Source organism: Arvicola amphibius, chromosome 7, assembly GCF_903992535.2.
Source record: "Arvicola amphibius chromosome 7, mArvAmp1.2, whole genome shotgun sequence".
Classification (NCBI taxonomy): Eukaryota; Metazoa; Chordata; class Mammalia; order Rodentia; family Cricetidae; genus Arvicola; species Arvicola amphibius.
In genome coordinates, this window is record NC_052053.1 from 48130291 (window position 1) to 48145139 (window position 14849).

Consider the following 14849-nt stretch of genomic DNA (forward strand, 5'->3'; position numbering starts at 1 on the left):
TAGTCATCTTGGGGGGTGGGGGTTGATGCTGCTTTCAACATCTAGTAGCCCAGGCTGGCCTCAAACTTGTCTGCACCATGAAACCCTTGAAGGTCAGAAGAGGGCTTCAGATTTGCTTGAACTGGAGTTAGAGACAGTTGTAAGTTGCCAGTGTGTGTATCGGGGATAGAACCTGGGTCTTCTGCAAGAGAAACAAGTGTACTGTGGCGTACGGCAGCCAGGGCCAGAAGGTGCAGAAAGTGATGGTGCAGCCCATCAACCTCATCTTCAGATACTTGCAAAACAGGTCTTGGATTCAGGTCTGGCTGTATGAGCAAGTGAATACGCGGATAGAAGGTTGTATTATTGGCTTTGATGAGTACATGAACCTCGTATTACATGATGCAGAAGAGATTTACTCTAAAACAAAGTCAAGGAAACAATTGGGTTGGACCGTGCTGAAAGGAGATAATATTACTCTGCTCCAAAGTGTTTCCAACTAGAGACCGTCAGGCGCTTGAGAAGTTGAAGAGGAAGTGCAGTGTTTTTAAAGGTGTCTTCTGTTGGGAGCATAGTCCAAAACATTTATTCATGTTGTTTAGTGGCCCTTGTGTTATTATCAGGTGACAATACATGCTGTGAGATTGTTTTTATTACAAAAAAAAGAGAGAGGGGGGCTGGAGATATGGCTCAGTGGTTAAGAGTACTGACTGCTCTTCCAGAGGATCTGGGTTCAATTCCCAGCACCCACATGGCAGCTCACAACTGTCTGAAGATCCAGTTGTAGGGGATCTGACATCTTCATACCAATGCACATAAAAATAAAGTTAAATAAAAACAAGAAAGAAAAAAGAGAGAGAGAGAAAAACAAGTGATCCTAACTCCTGAGCCATCTCTTCAGCCCCAACTCAATTCTTTTACCTCGGCCTCTACAAGGGCTGGAATTGTAGATGTGCTCCATCATATTTAGATTTTAATGTCACAGAAGGTTAAGTCCTCACCCCATCTTCAGAGACTGGGATAAACGGGAGAGATCCCCACCACGTCTCCTTTCTGGTGCCTACTTCATCAAAGTCAGGTCACTTTGGAGCTGCCTGCTTTAGCTCTCTTGTTTCATGGAAGAGAAGCCAGCATCTAGAGCCCTTTCACAGGACAGATTCAGACAGGCTGCTGAGCCTGGCAGACAGAAAGCACATTCCTGCTGCAGCACCCCTGGGGCCCTGCTCTTGTCCTGCTGGCTGTGTGGCTTCTTGACTTCAGAGAGGAAGGTGGAAAAGGCCTGGTGTGTGGTGCTGTTGTACTCTTTTGTTTATGGGAACAAGGTCAGCAGTGACTGCCCTGCCCTGTGGGAGCTTCCTGTTGGTTGTTGAGGAACTCTGTCCCGGGAGAGGGGAGGCCGTGCTGGGCAGTGGGAAGTGCCTGTGTGAGATGGGAATTCCTTCTCTGCTTGGAAACAGTGTGCAGACGAGCCGACACATGCTGGCCTGAGGTTTGACCTGCCAGTTTCGGCTTCTGTTGTCTGCCTAGCTGGGGCCCATGTGCAGGTTGGGGAGAAGTGTAACATTTGAGTGGAATTGGTTTGCTGGATGTGCCTGTCTCCCCATACAGACGCTTGAGTTATGAGTTAGCCATGACTCTATCCTTACTATCCTCAAGCCACTTTTGTCCTGGTTGCAGAGCCTTCCTTCCAGACATAAATCCCAAGGGTCGGAAGGGAAGGGGTAAGGGTTCACGGTCTGGGTCTGGAGAGCCTCTGTTGGGCACAATTGACTTCAGAATTTTTTTTTCTTTTTTTGAAATGGGATCTCATGTAGCATAGCCCAGGCTGGCCTTGAACTCCTGTTCTTCCTGCGTCTACCTCCCAAGTGCTACGATTACAGGTGTGCACCTCCATACCCAGCATCAGCAGGGATTTTATAGTGGGGTACAGCAAGCCTGGCAGCTGGAGTATGTGGGGTGTTGTTTGGCAGGTTCTGAGTTCCTTGCCGAGCTCCTGATGCCCACTTGACCTGAGGGTTTTCCTAGGTCCTCCCCAGGCTTGCACTCCGTTTCCTCCTCTGCTCTCCCCTTGCAGTTGCCCTGCTTCTCAGAGAGACGTGAGCTGGGCCCTGAGGAGCTGGTGGCTCAGCTTCCCCCACCTTCCCAACCCCTGATCCTCCATGAACATCCTTAGTGCTCGGAAGTCTACCAGGTCGCTGCATTCGCTCCCACCCCAGCCTGTGTGCTAACCAGACCAGGCTCACAGGGACGTGGTCACGTGCCTGAAGTTGTAAGTGGCAGCACAGCACCAAGACTGAAACTGAAGTCAGCGGCTTCTACTCCACCTTGCTGCTGCTTCTCTGCCTCTTTACTTCGAGCACTCTTTCAGTGTGTGACCCTGACCCCAACCTAGAGTCAGTCCTGAGTGTACACGCGGCAGAAGCTTCCTGTGTGCTCAGACTTGGTGAAGCCTGAAGACTATGCTGGGGATCCTGACCAGAAGGGCACCCATAGCTCCAGTTCAGTCTCTATCTTTGGTAAATGAAGCCAGGGGAGTGGAGTAGAGCTCCCTCCAAAACAAAGGTGGATATTTGTGTTTTAGTGTTTCCGTCTGTCAGTCTGTCGAATCTGTCGTGTGTGTGTGTGCGTGTGTGCGTGCGTGCACGTGCGTGTGACAGAGAGAGAGAGGACTTCACCTTCCTTCTCTTGTGAAAATGTCATGGGATGGATGTTTCTGGAAGGGCTGTGACCCCGCTGCAGATGTCTTGGGCTCTCCTGGTGCGTTTCAGCTGCACCTCTGCTTTGCAGGAAGTTCTCTTTTGTCTCTTGAGGGCTTGAAATCTCAAAATTAAATTGTTTGTTGCATTCTAGCCACACGCGTGGTGTGACATTCCTCCAGTGAAAAAGTGGCTGTAAAACTCCATGGTTTCACATGCTACCCCACTGCAGAGCTGCAGCTGCCAAACCTGCGCCCTCTCTGACGGTCAGCATGACAGTTGTGCTGCCCAGCAGCCCAGGTGGTGTGGCAGAATCCTGGCATTGCACGGCACCTTGCATCAACTAGCTGCCTCCCTGGCTTCTGATTTGGGGCAAGACAGCTTGCCTTTGCTGGGTCCCCTTCACAGCCTGGACAAGGCCAGCCCCTTGTTCCCCTGGATCCACAACAGATTGTCTGCAACTGGGGCTTACACCTCCATTTCTTAAGACAGCGAGTGTTCATGGCAGGTCATGACCGGTCTTTAAGGCTGTTTTGCCTCCAGGTATGCATACCCAAAACTGGGCTCCAGTATTTTCTTAGCACCTGAAATAGTAGAGGCTTCTGAGTATGACCTGCTAGGGATGCTTGCAAAAGGAGTCTTTTTCTAAGAGCTGTCTTGAAAGGCCTGCGGATGCAGTGAGACCCAGGAGACCTGTTGTCTTAGGGCGAGTCACATAGGGTCCATCTTCCCACCAGGTCCTATAACATCGAGTCACATCAGCTCTCTGGACCTCGCTCCACGTTATAAAGGGATTTTTCAGGCCTTCTGTTCTGAGAGCAACAGCAATAGTGACATGTACCTGTACTCCAGGAGGCGTTCATGAGTTCACCAGTTCAAAGGCAGCCTGGGCAACATCCCAAGCAACCCCCATAGTAACTCCAGTAAACATTCTTACTGCATAGGCATGACACAGAAGCTTTTTAGGGACCGCTTTATTCAGTTCTCACTACAACCTTCCATGGAAATAGGCATTATAGTCCATTTTACGGATGAGGTGGAATTCTTTTCCCAAGTCACTCACTGGTGAGGTTGGGAGCCACCGAGTAATTTGCCTGGCTGTTGTTGAAAGCTAAGGTGCAAGAAGTGCTGGGCACAGAGAAGGGCAGGCGGTGGGTCTAATCCTCACCTGCTACACTGTATACTGAATTCTGGTGACCAGTGGGGGTAGTCCAGGAGGTGGCCCTTGCCTGTCACCCTTTATCAGAATGCAGGCCACACCCCTAGAGGTTTGCAGAGGACAGACCTGTTTGGGAAGCCCTGCCTTAAAGTGAGAGCAGTTCAGATATTTCTAACCCTATTGTTCCAGCCTGCTGTCTTTCCTAGGCTGTTTCTTAAGAAGTGGGGGAGTGCCCTCCTGTGCAGGGTAAGTCCCACAGTCTTTGACTCATTCCAGTTGGATGTGGGGTCTGGCCAGGATGGGGGGCTGTGTGGCATAGGAGTGGGAGACCTCTTCTTACCTCCTGGCATGCTACATGAGGAAGCATAACCCTGGGGCAGATTCACAGGCCTGAGTCCATGGGCACAGCCAGCCACTCAGTGTCTGACAGGCCCTCTGAGGATCAGCCCTTCCCCCTCCCTGGGAGCATTTTAGAGGGACAGTGGCCCATCTGTGCTGCAGGGAGGGGTGCCAGCCTCCCTCTGCCTACAGGGAAGTTTTCTCTTAGGCTCTGTTTGTGTTCAACAAAAGGCTCTTTGTGCTCTGCACGCTTGCCAGCTCCTGAAAGCCTGCTGCCCAGGTGTAGAAGCTGTGCTTGAATCTCTGCAAGGTCTGGGCATATTTGGGTGGTCTTTTTCAAAATGGAAGGAAGGGGCAGCATATAGTATCTCTGTGTGTGTGTGTGTGTGTGTGTGTGTGTAAGAAGCATCAACAGGAAATTAGGTGCATCATACTGCACTGTTGTAGTTCAGCCACTCAGGTAGCTGAGGCAGGAGGATCGTTCATATGAGGACTTTGGGGCCAGTCTAGGCAACATAGACTCCTTGAGGAAAAGGAAGAGGTATGAGGATGAGAAGTGAGGAACAGAGGAAGAAGGATGGGAAAGGGGGACTCTGAGTGAAGATGGGGCCCGATGCCTGAGGGCTGGCTCTCTGGGCCTTTCCTGGGTCCTAACACCAACAAGGCCCTCCACTCTCACCTAGACCGAAATAGCAGAACTATGGGAGTTCTGTAGGGATGGCAGGTTGGGTTGTGGGCCCATGCTCTCTTACCTGTGCCAGGTTTTAAACAGGTGCAGCGCACTATCTTGTCTTTAGTTCCCACAGTGGTGCTCTGGACAGCCGTGGTCCTCCTCAGTTCCCACAGTGGTGCTCTGGACAGCCGTGGTCCTCCTCAGTTCCCACAGTGGTGCTCTGGACAGCCATGGTCCTCCTCAGTTCCCACAGTGGTGCTCTGGACAGCCATGGTCCTCCTCAGTTCCCACAGTGGTGCTCTGGACAGCCGTGGTCCTCCTCAGTTCCCACAGTGGTGCTCTGGACAGCCATGGTCCTCCTCAGTTCCCACAGTGGTGCTCTGGACAGCCATGGTCCTCCTCAGTTCCCACAGTGGTGCTCTGAATGTGGGTCCACCTTACAGTTGAGACAGCAGAGGAACATGGCTAATGGCTCTCCCCTCTCCAAGTTCTTCCTGCCCTATGTGTTGCTCCTTAGAGTGAGGGCTGCGGGGGCTGTGGTGTGTCACAGGGTGCTGGGGCACAGGACTGACCTTTCCTCACTTGGTAGTATCCTATCCTTGTTAGTTCAGTATTAGTCCCCAGCAGGCACCCAAGGCTAAAGGCAACTTGTTCCCAAGTGTGTTTCCTACTTACAAATACAACATATTTAAATAGTAAGATGTGAAAGAGACAACCTTCCCCACCCTCTGACTTAAACTCATACATGCCATCATGAAGGTTTTTTGTTTTGTTTTAAACTGATGAACAATTTTCAAATAAGAACAGGTATGTGGTAGGTTGCCACACTCATGCAGGCAGCCCTATGCTCTTGAGTGGTTCTCAATCTTCCTAATGCTGTGACCCTTTAATACAGTTTTTCATGTGGTGACCCAACCATAAAATTATTCCATTGCTACTTCATAACTGTAGTTTTGCTACCGTTATGAACTATAATATATAAATACGATATGCAGGGTATCTGATCTGTGACCCCTGGGAAAGGGTTGTTTGACCACCAAAGGGGCTGTGACAGCCTGAGAACCCCTGAACCCCTGCTTTAGTGGATCTTTTGAGTAAGGGTGCCTCTAAGCCTGACACAGGAACTCATTCCTTGGTTGCTGCATGGTGGAAGGAGAAAGCCGACTCCCTTGAGTTGTTCTCTGATCTCCACTGCACTGGGTATGTGCTCTTGCATATGTGTGGCTGCACACACATTCAATAAATGTAATTAGTTAATTACAACAGGAAAGATTGGGCAACTCATTTTTGAGTCATCTTCTATCTGCAGAGCTTTTTTAAAAAAAAAAAATAAACTCTGCACGCTATCTTCCCCAACTCTCTCCTCCCTCTCTCCCCCCTCTCTCTCTTTAAAACTTTAAGACAGGGTTTCTCTGTGTAGCCCTGACTATCCTGGAACTCACTCTGTAGACCAGGCTGGATTTGAACTCACAGAGATCCACTTGCCTCTGCTTCCTTAATGCTGGGATTAAAGATGTCTTCCACCACCATCCTGCTAAATTCAGTCTTTCTCTCTCTTTTTTTCCAAGACAGGATTTCTTTATGTAGCCTGGGCTGTTCTGAAACTCACTCTGTAGACCAGGATGGCCTTGAATGCAGAGCTCTGCCTGCTTCTGCCTTCTAAAGGTGTGTGCCACCACACTTGCCTCTTGCCTTTCTCAAAATAAATAAATAGCCGGGCGGTGGTGGCGCACGCCTTTAATCCCAGCACTCATGAGGCAGAGGCAGGCGGATCTCTGAGTTCGAGGCCAGCCTGTTCTACAAGAGCTAGATCCAGGACAGGCTCTAGAAACTACAGGGAAACCCTGTCTCGAAAAACAAAAAAATAAAAATAAATAAATAAATAAATAAATTTGCTTGCTTGCTTATTTATTTATTTAGGTTTTCGAGACAGGGTTTCTCTGTGTAACAGCCCTGGCTGTCTTGGAACTCGCTCTGTAGACCAGGCTGGCCTCAAACTCAGAGATCTGCCCCTCTCTGCCCTCCTGAGCACTGAAATTAAAAAATTAAAGGCATGCGCCACCACTGCTTGGCATAAACAAAATTTTTTCAAGGCTTAAGAAAAAGGAGAATGAAGGTGAGAAAGTACAAAAATAGAGAAGAGTGGGCTCATACTTTTTCTTTGTTTTTTTCTGTTTTTTTTTTTTTCAAAACAGGTTTTGTGTGCGTGCGAGCATGTGTGTTTATTTGTGTGGTCCTTGGCTGTCCTGAAACTCAGTCTGTAGGCTAAGCTGGCCTCAAACTTAGAGATCTACCTCCTCTTGCCTCCTGAGTGCTGGGATTAGAGACGTGTGCCAACACCGCGGAACTTTTTTTGTTTTTATTGTATGATGCATATAACATAAAAACATAAAATCCTTGTTTTCACTCATTTAGGTATAGGCTGGGGGCTCAGGTCAGGGTGTCAGACAGGCAGGGTGTGGTGGTGGTGGCTCAGGTCAGGATGTTGGACAGGCAGTGGTGTGGGCTGGTGGCTCACATCAGGGTGTTGGACAGGCGGGGTTGAGGTGGTAATGACTCAGGCCGGGTGTTGGACAGGCAGTGGTGTAGGCTGATGGCTCATGTTGGGTGTTGGACAGGCGGGGTGGGTGGTGGTGGCTGCATTCCTTTCTGTACCGTACTCACCACCTCTATCTCAGAAAAATTCATCTTGCAAACTGGAAACTGTCCCCAGTAGACACCCCCACTCCCTGGGAGACTTGTTTCTCTTTGAATCTGACCTCTTGGTACTATTGTTGGCATCACCCGACAGCAATAACCCTGTCCTGACTGGATGCTTTTGGGGCTCACACCTCTCGGGTCCTTGTCAGCAAGTTCTTTTCTAGGCTGGTATCTCTGGGACATCATGTGGGTCATTGCACAGAGCTTGTGAAGAGGGAACATTCCTGTTTCAGAGTTACAACACGTATGTTTGGGCTAAATTATGTGCATGGGGCCACAAGATTGTTTCGTGGTAGAGATAAATTTGAACTCATTTGTCTCCATCTGCTTGCCACCTAGGAGAGAGCAGTGGCTGTCTGGGTGACTTATTGTAACCCTTCTGCTCCCACGTGTAGCTTGTTTAGAATACATTCTGTGACTCTGGGGATGGGGCAGGATCTGGCATGGATGGGGCTGCCCTGAGTTAAGCTCAGGACAGTGTCCTTGGGCAGAGAGAGTCCAGGCTGGAAGGAGGGGCTGTGTTCGTCTCTGTGGTAACCTGCACAGCAGCTGCTGCAGCCTGCTGAACCTTCACAGTGTGTGAATGGGGAGAGGACCAGCCCCTGGGGAGGCACCTTTTATAGAATAAAATAACTTAAGCACATAGGAAAGTGGCAAAAGTCAGTCTTCTTTGCCTTGTGGGTCCTAGAGACTGACAGGACAGATGAGCAGAGCAGAAGAAAGTGCAGACAGTCAGATCTGGGAGCGTCAGCCATGACAGGGTTACCTCTGTAGCTCAAGGGAAAGAATGAGGCCAGAAATTATGTCAGCTTCAAGTTTCCCATGATTAGAGCCTATTTCTTTGAACCACAACAATAAATTCCAGTGAGTTAAAGACCTGAAGCAAGGGGCTGGAGAGATGGCGCAGAGGTTAAGAGCATAGGCTGCTTACTCTTCCAGAAGACCTGAGTTCAGGCCCCAGTAATCACATGGTGGCTCACAGTCAGCTATAACGGGATCTGATTCTCTCTTCTGGTGTGCATGAAGACAGACCACTCATCTACATAAAATATGTGAATAAGTAAATCTTAAAAAAGAAAGAACGACCAAAGCAAAGCTTGGAAATGCTGAGGGAGGCAGCTCAGCGGCAGGCTGCTCACCTAGCCCATGTGAGCACTGGGTCCAACTCCCAGTACTAGAGACACAGTCTCTGTTTTGTTGTTTAGTTCCCAGGTCGTCTCCTCTTCTGCCTTCTTCCTCCTCCTCCTCTCTCTCTGCCCCCATAATAAGAGTATAAGTATAAGAATAAGAGTAGCCCCCATAGGCCTGGTGGTGATAGTGCCTGCCTTAATCCCAGCACCTGGGAGGCAGAAGCAGGTGGATCTCTGAAGTTCTGAGTTCAGTGCCAGTCTGGTCTACAGTGTGAGTTCCAAGACAGTCAGGGCTACACAGAGAAATCCTGTCTCGAAAACAAAATACAGACAGGTTACAACATGGTGAACCCTGAGGAGTTCCAGTTAAAGAAGCAATAGCATTATGCTAAGCAGGGGTGTTGTGTGACCTCCAGAGAGACTCAACACCAAGAACATCAGCTTCATGGAGATGGATAGCCACAGTAGCTGCCAGTGTCTGGGGGACTGGAGGGGTTAGTGACTCATGATCAGAGTTTCTGTTTTGCAAGATGAAGAGGCTGTGCCAGCAGATGGTGGGGACAGCTGAGCCACTGCTCTACTGCATTGTGCCACTGGCCAGACACAGGATGGGACAGTGGCTACAGTTGTGGTAGTTGTATCTTTTCACCTCCCAAAGCCAGCTGAGAAAAGCCATGGGCACCACAGTGGATTCTGGGCTGGGCTCCATCGCCAGCCTCTGCGTGGAGAGCTGCTTCCAGTGTGGGTGCTTACTCATCTGGCTCCCTGGGCTGCTGGAGGGTACTGCACCTCACCACTCCCTATAGCTCCAGTCCCTCCCTGAGGCAGGAAGTAGGAGGGGCCACCCCTTGCTGGCCCTGCCCAAGCCACATCCACCTGAAACTGCTTGCCTACCACACCCAGTTCCACACCCATCCTGGCCCACTCCCACCCTATCTCTTTTTAAGAGTGTTGTGGTATGGACTGCTGTGCATACAGCTGGCCTGGCCCAGAGGTATAGGGCGGTAGCTGATCATGCCGGCTCAAACTGTAGAAGTAATAGGACTGCCTGTAGGAGGTAACCCTCTACTCAGGTCACCGTCACCAGGCCGAGGCCTCCTCCAGGCTCTAGTTCTGTGATTAGCCTACACTCTAACCTAAGGTGGGGGCACTTTGGATGTGTTCTTACCCCCACAGGGCCTACCCAAGGACTGAATTGGATCCAGGATGTGCTTTGAGATGGGGGCAGGGGCAGGTGGATGAGCATGAATTGGATTGGGGTGTCTCCTTCCCCAGGCAGCTTGCTGGTCTGACCTCTCAGGGCCTAGGCTGCCTCACCTGTATCTGGAGCCTTACTGCTACCTTGCTGGGCAACACAGGTGAGCTTGTCTTTCATAAGAAGCCTGGATATTCCCTATGAACTGACAGGACCGACTTTTTATCAGAAATCAAAGGAAGTATTATGGAATGGAAACCACAGCCAGAAGCTGCTCCTACCCCAAATGGCTGGCTCTCTGTCCCTACCAGTCTCCTGGAGGAGTGGCACAGGGTGCATCACTCCCTCAAGCCCTTGGTCTTTGCCCCTCCCCTTCTCCAATCTTCTGCTGCCCTGGATGAGGTTTTGGAGCCAGGAAAGGTACCCTGTGTGGTTCCCAGCTGGAGGTCAGCTGTGTGATTCAGCTGGCCCTCCCCAGCCTACCCCGTGCCCTTCTCTCCCAAGAGTGTGGGTGGTGTACAAAGCCAGCTGGTCATTAGAGGGCTAGGGCCTTCCTGTCGGATAGGCACTCATCCTGGCCCAAGAGTCTAGGCCTCACCAGGAGAACTGTCTCTGGGTGGCTGCCGGTATTGTCTGCTGGCCCTGAGGTGACCTAAACAATGGGAACCCGGTGGGGGGGGATATGACCAGACACCTTTGAAGGTTTCTTCAACACTATGTGTGTCAGGCACTTTCTGTACGTGGGGCCCTAGGCAAGAGGAGAGCAAGTTCCATAGAGCCATGAAGCCTAAGCTCAGCCAGGAGAAATGGCCTATGTTGTGCTTGGTAAAAAAAAAAAAAAAACAAAAAAAAACTCCACTGGGCTGAAGTTTACCTCCTAGAAACTCTACTTTCCCCATCAGTGGAATGGGCTAAAGAGGACCGGGAGGAGAGATCCACCAGAGCCCATGTGGAAGGAATCTTCTTTGTACTGTACCTATTGCTACCTCTACTAAGGGCCCCAATGCCTTCATCGTCAGGTGCCCTCAAAAGATTGGTGGGGAGCACTTGGCATTTGTGGAGAGGATTCAGCAGATTGAAGGATTTGTTATGGCTGTCATGATCAGCATCAGTATGAAAATACAGTAGCTTGGGGCTGGAGAGATGGCTCAGAGCTTAAGAGCATTGCCTGCTCTTCCAAAGGTCCTGAGTTCAATTCCCAGCAACCACATGGTGGCTCACAACCATCTGTAATGGGGTCTGGTGCCCTCTTCTGGCCTGCAGGCATACACACAGACAGAATATTGTATACATAATAAATTAATAAATAAATAAATATTTTAAAAAAAGAAAAGAAAATACAGTAGCTTGGATTCCTCCCTAGGGTGTCTCACTCCTCTTCTGAGAGAATGAGACCGACCTAACAGTATTTAAAATTGGTGTGAGGTCTAGATTCTAAGATCAAGAAAATATGGTGTTAAGCAAAAACACAATTTTTTAAAATAATTTTTATTAGATTTTTTTAAAAAATATCAATCCAAGTTCCCACTCCTTCCCTCTTCCCATTCCCTCAACACACCCTCCCACCCCACCCCCATCCAATCCTCAGAGAGGGTAAGGCACATTGCTTTGTGGAAGGTCCAAGGCCCTCCCTACTATATCTAGGCTGAGCAAGGTATCCATCCAAAGAGAACAGGTTCCTAAAAAGCCAGTACAAACAGTAGGGATAAATCCTGGTGCCACTACCAGTGGCCCCGCAGTCTGCCCCAGATATGCAACCCACACTCAGAGGGACTAGTTTGGTCCTATGCTTGTTCCTTCCCAGTCCAGCTAGAGTTGGTGAGCTCCCGTTAGCTCAGGTAGACTGTTTCAATGGGTGAACCCATCATGGTCTTGACCTCTTTGCTCATGTTCTCACTCCTCCTACTCTTTTTTTTTTTTTAATATTTATTTATTTATTATGTATACAATATTCTGTCTGTGTGTATTCCTTCAGGCCAGAAGAGGGCACCAGACCCCATTACAGATGGTTGTGAGCCACCATGTGGTTGCTGGGAATTGAACTCAGGACCTTTGGAAGAGCAGGCAGTGCTCTTAACCTCTGAGCCATCTCTCCAGCCCCTCCTCCTACTCTTCAAGTGGACTTTGGGAGCTCAGTCCAGTCTCCGACGTGAGTTTCTGCCTCTGTTTCCATCAATTGCTGGAAGGTTCAATGGTGACATTTAAGATATTCATCAGTCTGACTACAGGGCAAGGCCAGTTAGGGCCCCCTGTCCTCTATTGCTTAGGGTCTTAGCTGGGGTCATCCTTGTGGATTCCTGGGAATTTCTCTAGACCCAGGTTTCTGCTAACCCTATAATGGCTTCCTCAAGATACCTCTTTCCTTGCCCTCATCTCTGTCTTTCCTCCATCTCAACTATCCCATTCCCTCAAGCTCTTCTCCACCCTCTTTTTCTCCCCTCCTCTTTCCTTTCCACCCTCCCTTTCTCCCCCCACCCGTATGCTCCCAATTTTGTCAGGCAATCTTGACTGTTTCCAATTCCCAGGTGGATCTAATACGTTTTTCTTTGGGTTCACCTAATTAGCTTCTCTAGCTAGGATCATGAACTATATATAGGCTCAATGTCCTTTGTTTATATGAGTGAGTACATACCATATTCATCTTTTTGGGTCTGGGTTACCTCACTCAGGATAGTGTTTTCTAATTTTATCCATTTGCATGCAAAATTCAAGATGTCATTGTTTTTTACCCCTGAGTAATACTCTAATGTGTAAATGTGCCACATTTTCTTTATCCATTCTTCAGTTGAGGGGCATCTAGGTTGTTTCTAGGTTCTGGATATTACATATGCTATGAACATAGTTGAACAAATGCTTTTGTAGTATGATTGAGCAGTTTTGGGTATATGCCCAAGAATTGTATTGCTGAATCCTGAGGTAGGTTGATTCCCAATTTTCTGAGAAACTGCCATACTGATTTCCAAAGTGGTTGTACAAGTTTGCATCAAACCAGCAATGGATGAGTGTTCCCCTTACTCCACATCCTCTCCAGCATAAGCTATCATTGGTGTTTTTGATTTTAGCCATTCTGACAGGTGTAAGATGGTATCTCAGAGTTGTTTTGATTTGCATTTCCCTGATGGCTATGAATGTTGAACATTTCCTTAAGTATCTTTTGGTCATTTGAGATTCTTCTGTTGAGAATTCTCTGTTTAGTTCTATACCCCATTTTTTAATTGGGTTGTTTAGAATTTTAATATCTAATTTCTTGAGTTCTTCATATATTTTGGAGATCAGTCCTTTGTCTGATGTGGGTTGGTGAAGATCTTTTCCCATTCCGTAGGCTGCCTTATTGTCTTATTTACTGTGTCCTTTGCTTTGCAGAAGCTTCTCAGTTTCAGGAGGTCCCATTTATTTATTATTGCTCTCAGTGTCTGTGCTACTGGGGTTATATTTAGGAAGTGGTCTCCTGTGCCCATGCATTGCAGGCTACTTCCCACTTTCTCTTCTATCAGGTTCAGTGTGGTCAAATTAATATTGAGGTCTTTAATCCATTTGGACTTGAGTTTTGTGTATGGGAATGGATAAGGATCTATCTGCATTCTTCTACATGTTGACATCCAGTTATGCCAGCACCATTTGTTGAAGATGCTTTCTTTTTTTCCATTGTATAATTTTAGCTTCTTTGTCAAAAATCAGGTGTTCATAGGTGTGTGGATTAATATCCGCATCTTCAATTCAATTCCATTGGTCAACATCTCTGTTTTTATGCCAATACCAAGCTGTTTTTATTACTGTAGCTCTGTACTAGAGCTTGATGTCAGGGATGGTGATGCCTCCGGAAGCTCCTTTATTGTACAGGATTGTTTTGGCTATCCTGGGTTTTTTGTTTTTCCATATGAAGTTGATTATTGTTCTTTTGAGGTCTGTAAAGAATTGTATTGGGATTTTGATGGGGATTCATTGAATCTATATATTGTTTTTGGTAGGATTGCCATTTTTACTATGTTGATCTTACCTATCCAAGAGCATGGGAGATCTTTCCATTTTCTGGTATCTTCTTCAGTTTCTTTCTTCAAAGACTTAAAGTTCTTGTCAAATAGGTCTTTCACTTCTTTGGTGAGTGTTACTCTGAGATATTTTATGTTGTTTGTGGCTATGGTGAAAGGTGATGTTTCTCTGATTTCCCTCTCAGCTTCTTTATCATTTGTGTACAGGAGGGCTGCTGACTGTAAAAGCACAATTTTACTTTTTAAAAATGTGGGTGGTGGTATATGTGGGTTTGGTCCTTTACAACTCATACCCTGGGTGTGGTGGCTTAGGGAGTAGACAGGATCAGAAATTCAAGGTCATCATTGGCTATATCCTGGGTGAGCCTGAGGCCAGCATAAGGCTATATAAGACCATGTCTCATAAATCCAAACCAGAAGTCAAGGGAGTTATCAGTCAGTGTGTGCACTGAGTACAGTCTCGGCAGCCGAGTGAGCAAGGCCTTTTCTTCCCATCTCATGCTTTTTATATTTTTTTCTGATGCCCCCTAGTGAACTTCCAGGGGTAGATACTTCCTTTGCCCCGCTCATTACAGTTTTGTAGACCGGAGAAAGCTCAGCCTCCTTGCCAAGGACTTCCCTTCCAGCCATGTTTGTGGCACAGGCTGGGTCTCCCTAAAGCAGCTTCTGGTCCAGCATTTCCTGACAGACAACTGCTTGAGTCAGAGAAACCATTGTTAGAGTCCCAGGCTGCATGAATCTGACCAGATGGAGTTCTCAGGGAGACCTCCCTTCACCTGCTGTTTACAGCTCCCTTCCCCACACCACAGATTATCCACAGGAAGTTACACACAACCTCCCACGTTTATGCCCCCTCCAGAGTCCCTTACTAGACCTACTGTCTGTCCACACAGTCCTGTCTACACCTGCTGTGTACAAACTTGCAGATGTGTCTTGGTTCTTTTGTTTCAAGACTGTCTCACTGTGTAGCCCTGGCTGGCCTAGGACTC

The 14849-nt window shown here is 48.2% G+C and overlaps 1 protein-coding gene across 2 annotated transcripts in view; it reads left to right on the plus strand.

Annotated features, from left to right (window-relative positions):
• The window catches only part of Lrrc8a (leucine rich repeat containing 8 VRAC subunit A), a 43943-nt gene that overhangs the window by 18806 nt on the left and 10288 nt on the right, over positions 1 to 14849 (plus strand). The window lies entirely within an intron of this gene.